Genomic DNA, 13,126 nt, shown 5'->3' with positions numbered 1-13,126 from the left:
GCCATTTTAACCATTTTAAGTGTACAATTCAGGAGCATCAATTACAGTCCCAATGTTATACATCCATCATCACTATCTATTCCCAAAACTTTTTCATGACCTCAAACAGAACCTCTGAACCCATTAAGTAATAACTCCCCATTTCCCCCTCCTCTGGGCCCTGGTAACCTAATTTTTGTCTCTAAGAATTTGCCTCTTATGGATATTACATATTTTATATACTTTTTATATATTTGTATATTACATGTTATATATGTTATATACTTATTATATATATTTATAATATAAATATAAAAATATATAATATACATATATATTTTAGATATATAAGTATTTTAGATATATATTATATATCATTTAGATATATAAGCATATATTATAAATATCTTTATAATATAAATATAAAAAATATATTATATATAATATACACATATATATTTTTTAGAGAAAGAGAGCATGCAGAGAGAGAGCGTGCACAAGGCGGGGGTGGAGGGAGGCAGAAGGAGAGGGAAAGAATCTTGAGCAGGCTCCCTGTGTCTCGAGCCCGACACAGGGCTCGATCTCCTGACCCTGAGACCATGACCTGAGCCAAAACCAAGAGTTGGACACTTAACCTACTGAGCCACCCAGGCGCCCCTAGATATTTCGTATTAAGTGGACTCATATAATATTTGTCCTTTTGTGTCTTGTTTCCTTCACTTAGCATGATGTTTTCAAGGTTTATCTATACTGCAACATGTAGCAAAGCTCCTTTTATAGCAGAATAATATCCCATTGCATGTATATACTACATTTTGTTTATTCATTCATCTGTTGTTGGACCCTTGAGCCGTCTGTACCTTGTGGCTACTGTCAATGCTGCAATGAGCATTGGTGTACAAGTATCTGAGTCCCTATGAGCAATTCTTTCGGAACTGTGGGACCCTGGTCTGTGCCTGTTTCCTCTAAAATAAAGTGGGTATAACCTTACCTGACTGACTGCTCCCCAGGTTGTTGAAGAATTAAATGAAAAGACAGGTGGGAAAAGCTTTCAAACCTGAAAAGAACTCAACACATTTACGGCTCGTCAGTACTGCTGATGCCATTATTACTGTAACGTTCACCGTGATAACCAGCAGTGAGGTCTCATGCACGGTTCCACACACAAGGAAGATGAGAAATCAAGCTCTTCACAGTGCTCTTGGGTTTCCTGCTTTGGCAGGGGTGTGGAAACACAATGACAGCCAGTTGCTCCAGTGCAAGGGCTCTGTTTTACTTCGTTCACTACTGCAAAAAAAATGTCACCCAGTGAAGGCTCTTGAGCCATAAGCCCCAAGGGGCTGACAAACAAGCTAGTCATTTTGAGCCCAAACTGCCCTCTTTTCTCATCCTTCAATTAAATATACCCCACTAGTGGAATTCACTTCCTTGCAGGAAAAGAGAAGGAAGGTGCAATACGGTTTTGCTAAATGGAAGAAGTCAATGTTTCTTTGAAATTTTTTACTGTAATTCATAGTAAAATATACAATTTACATACCAAACCAGCACACACACACACACACACACACATGCACCCCAATTTTCATAAAGCAACCCCTACCTTATTACATATAATGTGCTTTCATATTTTCAATGCCATTCTGTCCTGTACTGTTATAGTCTATTTTATTTTTTATTTATGGTCACACCCTCCTAAATTGGTTTGCACCTTGGAAAACAATGGGGAAGTAACAAAAGGAAAGGGCGTGTCCGCCTCCCTTACGATCCTGAAGAAAGACCTGAGCTGCATTTCTATGTGGATTAGATACGCTACAGGATAACCGAGAGGCAAGGGTGAGGTCTCCTGATTCCGCTCCTCCTCTGAAGCAACGCCTGCCTTTCTTCCTCTCTTCTGTCCTTCAGAAAATATGTACTGAGTGTCTACCATTTTCCAGGCATGGTGCTAAGTGCTGGGAATACAAAGATGAGTGAGACTGTGAACAACTCTCCAGACGGGACAGACACACACCCGCTCTTGGCTGATCAAAGGCTTAATGGTTAAGCCCAAAGCATTAATAAAAGAAACCCAAGGAGCGTGAGACCTCTTCCCCATCCCAATGTTCCCTCCACGTGAAAGGGGTCCCACAACACCACGCTCCAGGCCCCCTTCCTCCCTCTCACACACTCCACCCCAAGAGAGATGGAGGACTGGTGATTTGTGGTCTGATTGGTGACTTAGGAAGGCAAACCTGGCGTGTGGGACCCTGACGTTTCCTCTAACCTTTCTCCTCAAATCAAACTGCCTTCACAGGTGCGTCCCTTACTCCACCCTCCATGCTGGAAGTTTTACAAAGGATCTGCCCGGCACTGCCTGGGACTGGGTGCAGAAATGGACAGGTCTTCCTCTGCAGTTTAGTATTATGAGGCCCACACAGAAAGTCACAATCTCTGGGACACCTGGGTGGCTCCGTCGGTTAAGCGTCCGACTCTTGGTTTTGGCTCAGGTCGTGATCTCATGGGTCATGATCTCATAGGTCGTGCGAACGAGCCCCCCCTTGGGCTCTGCACTCAACGGGGAATCTGCTTGAAGATTCTCTCCCTCTGCCCTGACCCCACTCGGGTGCATGCATGTGTTCTCTCTCTCTCTCTCTCTGTAAAATAAATATATAAATATTTAAAAAAAAAAAAAAAGTCGCCATCTCCGACAACAGCTCCTTCGTACGGTGAAAGTTCATCTCCATCCGCCTGACACCCCATCTTTCACTTTCGCTGTTCCAGGATTTAGGCAAGGAAGAGGGGTACTATTCGGAAGGCCTCCTTGCACACCCCAACATCTCCCAGGAGTGAATCCCAGCCCTTCCCAATGCACACCGCCATCCTGGCTTCTCTGCCTCTTTCTGCCCTCTCTCTCGCCCCCTCAGCAGTGTTGTGCTGCACAAGCCCAACCGCGGGAACCAAGATGGCAGAGGCAGCCATCACCAACGGAGGGCGGATCGGGAAGGAGATCCTCCAAAAAAGACACAAGTGTCTTTAGTGAGCAGAGGACGAGAGACTGTGCCGCTCACATCCAGAGAGCAGATTCCCGTCCTCGTCACGTTCTGAAAGGCCAGATGCAATCATGGGACCCCCTGCTTAAACCCTTCCCGGTAGCCTCCTAGCCAAACCTCTTCCCACGACTAAGGTTAAGCCCTCTCTTCTCCTTTAAGGCCACCATAAGTGTCCCCTCTCTGTAATTCGTCTTTCATTCCCCTGGGCCGAGGGAAATACTCTCTAGAAACATATTTAAACTGGTTTCCACCTACAATGGTTGTAATCCAGGCATGGTTTTGATTTTTGAAATTCAACAAAACTGGCTGAAATTCCATTCCCACCTCCACCCCGGGCTCTCTGGAATCTATAGGGGATGCGCAGTGCTGGCTTCTCTGGCCACCTTCGATTCAGTCCTGCTGCTCCTGATGTGTCCAGAAAATAGAGGCACTGTCCTCCCCGCCCTGCACAAAAATGACCCAGATGTGACTCTCCCAGTGACACACGCAGGCCTTTACATAGTTAGTAGATTTGACTAGAGGTTTGTAGGAGTTACATTAGAGAACCCAGATGATTTAAAGTTAAATACTGGGCATCCTGTTCTAAGAATTCTATCAATTCACTTTCTACCTCCCCACCTATTACTCGGCTCCCTCTGTTGCCCTCCGTGATGTCCGGTGTAGGCTGTAATTCTAATAACGTCCACTTCATTGCCATGGTATATGGTCATGCTGTGTCATAATCGCTTATTTTTAAAGACTGTTCTCTAGAGATGGTGAGCATTTGGGAGCAACTTGAGGGCAGGCTCTGCACGGGTCTTACTATTCTCCTTGTGGTGGGTAATTTTTTATATTAATTTTTTAGATCCTCCTTGTCATTATCCCTTTCCCTTTCTTCTATTTCCTCTATGCCTACTCTTCTTTGCTTCAGGGAGGGCAGAGACGGCTGGCCGTTTCCCCAGGAGTCAGTATCCTCTTATTCTCGTAGTATCTGAACCTTCAAAGTTTAGCTGTGCACAGAGACATCCAGAGTAAAGACATTTGCCAACCTCCCTTGTGATTACATGTGGCCATGTGACCAAATTCGGGGCGTGAACATATGAGCAGAAGTGATGTCTCCGGGCGCCTGGGTGGCTCAGTTGGTTAAGCGTCTGCCTTTGGCTCGGGTCATGGTCCCAGGGTCCTGGGATCGAGCCCCAAGTCGGGCTTCCAGCTCAGCGGGGAGCCTGCTTCTCCCTCTCCCCCTGTTTGTGTGCTCTCTCTCTCTCTCTCAAATAAATAAATAAAATCTTTTTTTTAAAAATCGGTGTACTTTACAAAAAAAAAATAAAAAGGTGATGTCGCCACCTACCAGCTCTTGCCCTTAAAAGGAAAGGGGCCCTCCTCTCCCCTCCCCTTTTTCCCCTTCCTTCTGGCCAGATGTGGACCTAGGGACATAATGGGGAGCTCTCTGGGATCACAAATATAAGAACAGCACCCCAGGGGATGAGAGAACAGAAGGTCAGAAGTGTGAATCCCCAGCCCCATGTCAGCTACGAAGCCCACGTTCAAACTGGTGCATGCCATAAAAATTAACTTCCATCTTGTTTAAACCACTGTGTTTTGGGTTCCTTTGTCACACCAACCAAACACATATCCTAACTGTATTAGTTTGCTAGGGCTGCCATTACAAAATGTTACCGAGTGGCTTAAAGAACAGAAATTTATTTTCTCACCATTTTTTTTTTTTTAAGTAGGTTCCACACCTAGGGTAGAGCCCAACACGAGGCTTGAATTCCCAACCTTAAGATCAAGACCTGAGCTGAGATCAAGAGACGGATGCTTGAACTGACTGAGCCATCAAGGCGTCCCTATTTTCTCACAGTTCTGCAGGCTGGAAGTCCAAGGTCAAACATCAGCAGGGTTGGTTTCTTCCAAGGCCACTCTCCTTGCCTTGGAGATGGCCATATTCTTTTGGTGTTTCCACATGGTCTTCTGTTTGCGCACGTCTGGGTCCAAATCGCTTGTGAGCACACCAGTCATACTGGATTAGGACCTACCCTGAAGACTTCATTTTAACTTAATTACCTCTTTAAAAAAGGCACTCTGAGACACTAAAGGTTAAGACTTCCACAGACGAATTTTGAGGGGACACAACCCAGCCCATAATACTAATACATGTTTCTTCCTGCCTTCTGTTTTCCCCAGAGTGAATATGCTAGGGGTCCCTGAGGGAGAGGAGAAATGCTTGGAAGCACAGAGAGAGAGTCTTCTGAACTAAAAAGAGGTTCCCCTGAGCTAGAGAGGCAAACGGGGGGAACCACACCCTGCTCCCTAGCAGCTCCCAGCAGATGGCCAGGCCTGGGATTCCTGGACGCTGAGCCTGAGTCCCAGAGACCCAGCAGAGCAGAACTGAGGAGCCTCAGCAGCATGGAGAGCAGACTGACAGCCGCCAATAGGCACGGCCTCCGGGGGCCATGGCTCCATGTCTGACCTGGGCTTTTGCGTTACCTTGGCTCAGGAGGCTCCAAGATGGCAAAGATGCATTTCCCACCAACCCAGCAGAATTGGAGCCTGAAAAATAAATACATCATTTCTTGCATATCTGAGTTAATTAACTAAAATCAGTGCATCTGGCAGCGCCTGGGTGGCTCAGTCAGTTAGGCGTCTGCCTTCAGCTCAGGTCATGATCTCCGGGTCCTGGGATTGAGTCCCGCATCAGGCTCTGTGCTCAGCAGGGAGTTTGCTTCTCCCTCTGCCTCTGCCCCTCCTTCTGTTCCCTCTCTCTCTCTCCCCCTCTCTCAAATAAATAAAGAAAATCTTTAAAAAGAAAAAATCAGTGCATCCGTATCCCCTGGCACCTAGCAGAGTATCTGATACGGAATAGCATGCTTGAGAGGTCAGAGGAAGGAAAAATGGGAAGGAAAGAAGATACACGGGGAAAAGCCCAGACCAGCACCTCCTCCCATCGCTAGCTTCTCCATCTTCCCAAGGCCATGTGCTGCTTCCCTCTTCTGCACTTCACCCGGCATTCATCTTCTCGCATGTCCTGCTTTCCTTCGTGTGGCTGTGCTCTGGCCTTCAAATTCCCACGGAGGACGACCAGCTGGAGGTGAAGAACCACACCTTTTCACCGCCCCCCATCCTGCACCCCACCACACCACAGGCAGGGACTCAACTGGTGGGTTTTTTTTTTTAAGTGCGTAGAATGGGGATTGGGTCAAGTCGCTCAGAGTGGAGGCAGGTGGAGTCACTTGGGGCAAGTCTCCTGCAGAAGAGAAGCTGGGCTAGCTCCAGGGGGAGGAGGAGAGTGTGGCTGGGAGCAGAGGAGCAGAGCAGTGGGGGCAGGAGGGCTGGCCGCATCCCTAGCCCTCTCGAGAGCTGGCTCCGGGCTCACAGTGCTGTCCTCTTCCTGATCATGATTTATTCAACTGCAGCTGTGTCTGAAAATAGCCTAGGCAGGTGGCTTATTCTCAGAGGACACAGCGTGTGGGCGGCCCTGGAGTGTAGCCTCGACATATAAACCCAGGCTACCCTGGATGCTTTCACTGAGGTGGGCAGATCAGACCTTAGCCCATTTCACAGAGGATCATACAGGGCCAGAGGGATGACAGACCTTGCCCAGGGTTACACAGGACCAAGAGTTGCTGTAGGAGGAAAGGGACTGCCCTAGGGGAAAGAAAGCATTTGTATTCTGGTCTGAGGGGGACATACGGGTTGCAGTGGCCTGAGCTCCGCCACCACCCCCAGCCCAGCTTCCCGAGGGCATGTGCCAAGTGTTGGGAAAAGAGGTCCAGCCCAGCTGGAAGGCAGCAGCTGGATGGAACAGAAGAAAGTCATACAGGAACCAAACCTCTGTTCCCTCATCACCTCCAGCATGCTCTCGAGCCAGGAAGCAAATCTAGACCAGCTGAGCTTCCGTGTCCCCATCTCTTAAAGCAGGGCCACAAAGGCCACAGCTCAGCTGTGTGTCTGCTTTTCACTACCCTTCACACGGCAGAGAGGGCAGAGAGAAGCAAACTCTCCTGCCTCTTCATCGAAGGGCACTGAAAAGGGAGGGCTCCCCCCTTATGACCTAACCACCTCCTAACACCATCGCAACTGGGGATGAAGTTTCAACATATCAGAATTGAGGACACAAATATTCAGTGTATAGCCCTCTACCCCCGGCCCCCCAAATGCATGCCCTTTTCACATACAAAATGCATTCATTTCATCCCAGCAACCCCCAAACTCTTTCATTCCAGTGTCAGCTCTTTGGAGGAGTCCATGGTCTCATCTGCCGCCTCCGTCCGATGTGGGTGAGACTGGAGCTAAGTTCCCTCCTGAGGCGGACCGCTCTCCAGCTATGAGCCTGTGAACCCAAGCAAGTGACATGCTTCCCAAATACAATGGGGGGGGGGGCGGGCACCAGACAGACACTCCCTTTCCAAAAGGGAGGGACAGGGAAGAAGGAAGGGATGGCAGGTCTCAAGCAAGTCCAAAACCCACAGGACAAACTCCATGAGATCTGAAGCCTGGAAAGCAATCCTCTTTAGCCAGATGCTCTGCCTTCCAGGGCCACTGCAGGTGCGGGGGGGAGGGGAGGAATGGAGTATCACCCCCACAGTTTGGTGAGGTGCCACCTATGCCGAGGCCCTCTGCCAAGTGGGGATCACACCCCCAGAGCTCTGCCAGATGGCTCTCTGCCCTGTTGGAAGCTAGACAGTAGCCCTGATGACTCTTAAGTCTCCTTCAGGATCCTTCTTCCCGGACGACAGTGTTTCTGCTGGTACGATCTCATCTCAGTTCCTGTTTTCTGTTGAGGTGGCTAATTAAATGCCTGATTCACGATCACACTACTCTCCTTAGGTCAACCCTCAGTATTCTCTTCTGAACACACTTTCTCTTTTTTCACAGTACAGACAGAATTTTTCAAATCTTTGTTTTGGTTCCTATTTGCTTAACAATTCCGGGCCCACCTTCAATTCATTTCTTCAATTCATTTCTCTCTTCTTGCACTTTACTGTAAGCAGTCAGGAGGAACCAAGCCACTCCTTTTTTAAGAAATCTCAGTTAAATACCCGATTTCATTGCAATTTCATTGCACCCAAGTCCTACCTTCTAGAAAACACTAGAACACTTTATAACAAGGACGGCCTTTTCTCCGCTGTCCTATAACATGTCCCTCTTTCCCATCTGAGGCCCCATCAAAAAAATGGCCTTCACCATTCATTTTTCTACCAACAATCTGTGCTCGATTGTTTATGTATTCTCTAAAAAGACGGACATTCTCGGGGTACCTGGGTGGCTCTGTTGGTTAAGTGTCTGACTCTTGATTTGGGCTCAAGTCATGATCTCGGGATCCTGGGATTGAGCCTCGCATCGGGCTCCTCGCTCAGTGCAATCTGCTTAAGATTCTCTCCCTCTTCCCCACCCTCTCCCTCTGCTCCTCCCCCCATCCCGCTTGCTCTCTCTCTCTCCCTCTCTCAAATAAATCCTTTTTTGAGAGAGAGAGCGAGTGAGCACAAGCAGGGGGGAAGAGCAGAGGGAAAGAGAGAAGCAGACTCCCTGCTGAGCAGGAAACCCAACACAGGGCTCGATCTCAGGACCCTGAGACCATGACCTGAGCCAAAGGCACATACATGCTTAACCAACTGAGCCACTCAGGCGCCCCTCAAATAAATAAATAAATCTTAAAAAAAAAAAAAAGATGGATGTTTTCTCTTAGTGCTCTCCTCTTTTCTTCCAGAGTTCTCTCCAGAACCTCTCCTCAGAGCCCGGTGGCAATAATACGGGGCTCTCCCAGCATATGCACTTCAAAACCCCTCCAGTTGCAAAGCCACTTGCACATTTTCAGGTCTTTGTTATAATGGCACCCACTTTTGGAAGAGCCATCTTCTTCCCTGAGCTCACCAACAAAAGCTAATCTCTTTCAGAAACAACAGCACAGACGCACCTAGAAATCTTGTTTAATCAGCTACCAGAGCATCCTGGAGCCCAGTCAAATTGACCCATGAAATTAACCATCACATACTCCATGCCATGCTGATCCTTTAAATAAAAGAACAGTCTGGTTGGAGAACAAGAAGCATAAACCATAGACTACACTAGACTTCTAATGGCATTGCATCTGCCAGACAGACACAGTGTTCTAGAAGTGCAGTGGTGAAGGGCTTTGGGGGTGACAATTCTGCCTGGAACTGAATGCACCGAGGAAGGCTCACCATGGGCAAGACATGTGAGCTGAGCCCACGGACTTGTAGGCAGAGACAGAGGAGAAAGACAAGCGCTGTAGGAGAGGGAGTGATGAAGGCACCAAGCAAGGAAGAAGGTGGCAGGCAACAGGAGCCATGTGGCGGGAACACAGCCTACCCTGCTGGGAGGAGGGAACGGGCTGAAAGAGGAGTCCAGAAAGGTGCTTGAGCCTAACTGTGGAGGGCCCAGGACACGAAGGAATTTGGATTTTCACCCAGAAGGCTAGGGGGTTCTCAACATTTTTTTAACGTAAGAATCTTTTTCTTTTTTTAATGGACTTCATTTTTTTAGAGCAGTTTTAGGTTCAGAGCAAAGTTGAGAAGACACAGAGATTTCCATATACTCCCTGCCCCCAACTACACACTCACAGCCTCCCTTATTATCAAATCCCCACACCAGAGTAGCACATTCGTTATGATGGATGAACCCACGTCGGCCCGTCATTATCACCTAAAGTCCATAGCTTACATTAGGTTTCACTCTTGTGTACATTCTATGGGTTTTGACAGATGTACAATGACATGCATCTACTACTATAATATCAAACAATAGTTTCACCCTAAAATACTCTGTGCTCCACCTACTCATCAGTCCCTGGAAACCGCCAATTCTTTTACTGTCTCCATAGTTTTGCCTTTTCGGGAATGTCATACAGTTGGGATTATGCACTATGTTGCCTTTTTAGATTGGCTTCTTTCACTTAGTAATATGCCTGTAAGGTTCCTCCATGTCTTTTCTTGGCTTGATAATCAATTCCTTTAATCACTGAGTAATATTCCATTGTCCTCTTTTAATGTCAAACTATTCTGAAGATCCCACTGACATAAAAGCCACATCTTTAGAACCACAGATACAAAAACTATGATGAATCCAACAAGGCTTTGTTTGTATTATTAGCTATATTGGCCTCAAATAAACTATTCACATCTCATATTTTTCATGCTAAATACAGATCAAAATAACAGTGGTTAGGGAGTGTTTGTATGGATTCACAGAGCCCAGGGGTTGGTGGCATAAAGTTGGGGATGCTGTAGGTATTGGATAACTATCTAAAGATCTTTGGTAGGGCACAGGACTAGTGAGATTTGCATTTTCACAGGATCGTTCTAGCTAGTTGCATTGTAGGATGGACTCCAGGACTCTCCTCCTGAGATAAGTCTCCAAACAAGATTGTGGCTGCATATGGTAGGCACAGTTACATCAACTTCACAGAGAATCCATTAAAAATTCTCATCCATGCATTCAACCAAAAATCTTACTTCAGTTATGCTTCCAAACAAAAGCTTGCTTTAGAAAGCAGGACCAAAATGTCTAGAATCCAACTTTGGTTTCAGGGTCAAAGAGCTAGACACCTACCTCAGAGAAGACCAGATTCTGCAGAGGCCTCAGAATCAAGCCAAGGCCATGAAAAGATCATCCTGAAGAGAAGATTCAAGGTAGAGAAGCAAGCTGGTGTCATACCAGCTACACCTTCTCTCAACTCCTAGTAACATACCCTCATCAAGCCATTTAAGAACAACCCTTAACTCTAGAATTCATTTCAGAGGATGACTTTCTCAAGAAATTGGGGTTCCAGAACAGAGTCCAAATTTGGTTTCAAAACTGAAGATCTAGTTACCCTGTCCAGATTTAAAAAAAAAAAAAAAACCTGATGAGGTCTGAGAACAAAAGTAAGACCAGGAACATGATCTCTGAGATGAAAGGGTTCAAGGTACAGAAGCTACACAAAATAGCACCAACCTTACCGATGGCTTCGGATTTCTCTGGAGCCAGAAGTAGGAGGCAAGTTCAGTGTATCTGATATTGTCACTCTGGGCCCCACATCTCTCTCTCTTCTTGGGTCTTCACTTTTCCGATGGACTACAAGCTAAACCTTCTGGAGACCCTAAGCAGGACTCTGGGAGCCACAGACACGCAGAAGCACTGCAAGAGGCACCTTACAGCACTATCGACCTAGCCTCACTCTCGGTATGGGCAGAGCTCAAGAACAGTGCAAACAAAATTCATACACACCATTTTCCAATCATCACGGTAATCACTGATTCAGGCAAAAATCATCGGTGGATGTTAAAACCTTTAAGTGAATGTTTGATGAGTAACAAGATATACATTGCCCCAAAGATGAATTTATCAATTACAAAAAAAAAAATCCTGATAATTCTGCAATAGAGAAACCTGGCAGTCTCCACATTAACCTAGTGCTCAAAATTTATTTCACCAGTAATAGTGCAAACTGACATGAACTGATTCCTGATATGATAGGCTGAGATTGGCACCACATCACTATATATGCCGCATCAAATTATGTGGAACCACCAGAAAAATGGAGTTACCTCCTAGAAAGTAACAGCCCTGAACTCTTTAAAAAATAAACTGAATAATGATAATGCAGTTGGAGAGAAGATAAGCCAAGGAAAGAACTACAAAGTTCAGTCCAATAAAGTGTTCTCTTCTGTATGTAGCGTGTGCTACCTTCTCTGTGGAGGGATGGGGGAAGGTATGTAATCCGAGACGTCTTTATGTGTAAAATTTCTCTCCATGAGTGCTCAGTATACTGGTAACGCTGGGTGTCTCTGGGGAAGGGAGGTGGAGAACTGGACCGGGAGAGAGCCTGGCTTTTCATTTTAATCTTGTCCTCCTATTTGAATGCTTTAAATCATTTCAATGTGTTATTTATTCAAAGTTTTTTTTAAAAGATTTTATTTACTTATTTGAGAAAGAGGGCAAGTTGGGGGGAGAGGCAGAGAGAGAAGCAGACTCCCCACTGAGCAGGGAGCCCCATGCAGGTCTCAATCCCAGGACCCCAAGATCATGACCTGAGCTGAAGACAGATGCTTAACCAGGTGCCCTGAGCCAGCCAGGAGCCCCCTCAAAAGGTTTTTTTAAACTCAACCTAAAAAGGTAACTCTCAAACATAATATCAAGTAGAAAAAAACAAACATTATGAGTACATGTTATATGATTCCATTTACATAAATTGTAAAACTAGTCAAAATAAATAAAAGGAGGGCTAGGAGACTCACATTTCTTGATTTCAACACTTACACAAAGCTACAGTAATAAATACAGTGTGGTGTTGGCATAAAGACAGACATACAGGCCTATGGAATAGAACTGAGAGTCCAGAAATAAACCCATACATCTGTGGCCAATTAATTTTCAACAGGGATGCCAAGACTAGTCAATGGGGAAAAATATTCAACATATGGTCTGGGGCAACTAGAGAGCCACATGCAAAAGAACAAGGTTGGATCCCTACACCATACCATATGCAAAAATTAATTCAAAATGGATCAACCTAAATATAATCTAACTATAAAACTTTTACAAGATACCATAAGGTTAAGTCTTCATGAACCCTGGATTTGGCAATGGATTCTTAGATATAATACCAAAAGCACACATACCCAAAGAAAAATTAGGTAAATTGGAATCCATCAAAATTAAAAACCTTCATGCATTAAATGATATCATCCAAAAAGTAAGAAGATAACCTATAGAATGGTAGAAAGTACTTGCAAACCATACATCTTTAAAAGGTCTAACACCCAGAACAAATAAAGAACTCAAAAGACAGCAAGACAAACAACCCAATTTTAAAATAAGCAGTAGACGTGAATAGACGTTTCTCCAAAGAAGATCTACAAATGGCCAATAAGCATATAAAAAGATGCTCAACATAACTAGTCATTAGGAAAACGCAAATCAAAAGCACAATGAGATAACCATAGGATGGCTATAATTTAAACAACCACCACCACCACCACAAAAACCAGAATGTAAGTATTAGATGGGACATGGAGAAACTGGAAACCTTGTACGTTCCAGGTGGGAATGGGAAGTGGTGCAGCCTCTCTGGAAAACAGTTCAGCAGTTCCTTAAAAAGTTAAACATAAAGCTATCATATGATCCTGCAATTCTACCCC

At 45.6% G+C, this 13,126-nt stretch overlaps 1 long non-coding RNA gene across 6 annotated transcripts in view; it reads right to left on the bottom strand.

Annotated features, from left to right (window-relative positions):
* LOC141374543 (uncharacterized) overlaps positions 1-13,126 on the bottom strand; it is a 176,768-nt gene that overhangs the window by 103,413 nt on the left and 60,229 nt on the right. For 2 of the 6 annotated variants that reach the window (XR_012381529.1, XR_012381527.1), the window contains exons 4-5: positions 5,475-5,537; positions 971-1,266 (exon numbers count right to left, since the gene is read on the bottom strand). The exons of 2 other annotated variants lie outside the window; for them this stretch is intronic. This is a non-coding gene — a long non-coding RNA (uncharacterized lncRNA). The remainder of the gene's footprint in view (positions 1-970; positions 1,267-5,474; positions 5,538-13,126) is intronic. 2 more of the 6 variants (XR_012381530.1, XR_012381528.1) reach the window with 1 other exon arrangement.

The sequence above is a fragment of the Callorhinus ursinus genome, unplaced genomic scaffold (assembly GCF_003265705.2).
Source record: "Callorhinus ursinus isolate GAN/ISIS: 27379988/994484 unplaced genomic scaffold, GSC_fseal_2.0 scaffold19, whole genome shotgun sequence".
Classification (NCBI taxonomy): Eukaryota; Metazoa; Chordata; class Mammalia; order Carnivora; family Otariidae; genus Callorhinus; species Callorhinus ursinus.
Note: the sequence above shows the minus strand (reverse complement) of the source record. Positions and strands in the feature narration are given on the sequence as shown.